This window comes from Solanum tuberosum, unplaced genomic scaffold, assembly GCF_000226075.1.
Source record: "Solanum tuberosum cultivar DM 1-3 516 R44 unplaced genomic scaffold, SolTub_3.0 scf00172, whole genome shotgun sequence".
NCBI classification, from domain to species: Eukaryota; Viridiplantae; Streptophyta; class Magnoliopsida; order Solanales; family Solanaceae; genus Solanum; species Solanum tuberosum.
In genome coordinates this window covers 1,259,650-1,260,248 of record NW_006239095.1, presented here as the reverse complement: position 1 = coordinate 1,260,248, position 599 = coordinate 1,259,650, and the positions used below count along the sequence as shown (strand labels likewise).

The following is a 599-nucleotide window of genomic DNA, read 5'->3' as shown; positions in this document are numbered from 1 at the left end:
ATATATATTAAGGGTGTGTTTGGTATGAAGGAAAATGTTTTCTTGGAAAACAAGTGGATTTCTAACTTATTTTCTCATATTTAGTTGATGAGTAGAAACTATTTTTTAATGTTTGGTTGGTGAATGAATTTTTTTTCCAGAAAATATCTTTTATTTTTCGCTTAAGACTAGAAAATACTCTTTAGGAAAATAACTTTTAACTCGAAAATCAATCCCAATAATCAATCTAGGACCCGACCCTAACACCCGAACTAGGACATGACCTTGATGACCGTTCAAAATCCGACCTAGAGATCTGACCTAGGACCCCAGCCAAACTTCCGACCCTGAAATATTTTTCAAAAGTAATTTTTTAAATAAAATAAAATTTGACAGGGGTGGCGGGCTGGTTTGGTAGTAGGGGTAAAAAAATATTATAATTTAAGGATGAAGTAGAAGTTTCGAAAATGTTTTCCTTAATTTTTAAGGGAAATCATTTTCCTTAAATTTGAGGAAAATAAGTTGATTTGGAAAACATTTTCCAAATAATTAAAGTCAACCAAACATGGGAAATTAAAAAACATTTTCCAGAAAATATTTTCCTTCGTACCAAACACACC

The 599-nt window shown here is 31.2% G+C and overlaps 1 protein-coding gene across 1 annotated transcript in view; it reads left to right on the top strand.

Annotated features, from left to right (window-relative positions):
• LOC102597329 (probable 2-oxoglutarate-dependent dioxygenase AOP1.2) overlaps window positions 1–599 on the top strand; it is a 3,542-nt gene that overhangs the window by 1,717 nt on the left and 1,226 nt on the right. The gene's annotated exons all lie outside the window — the stretch shown is intronic.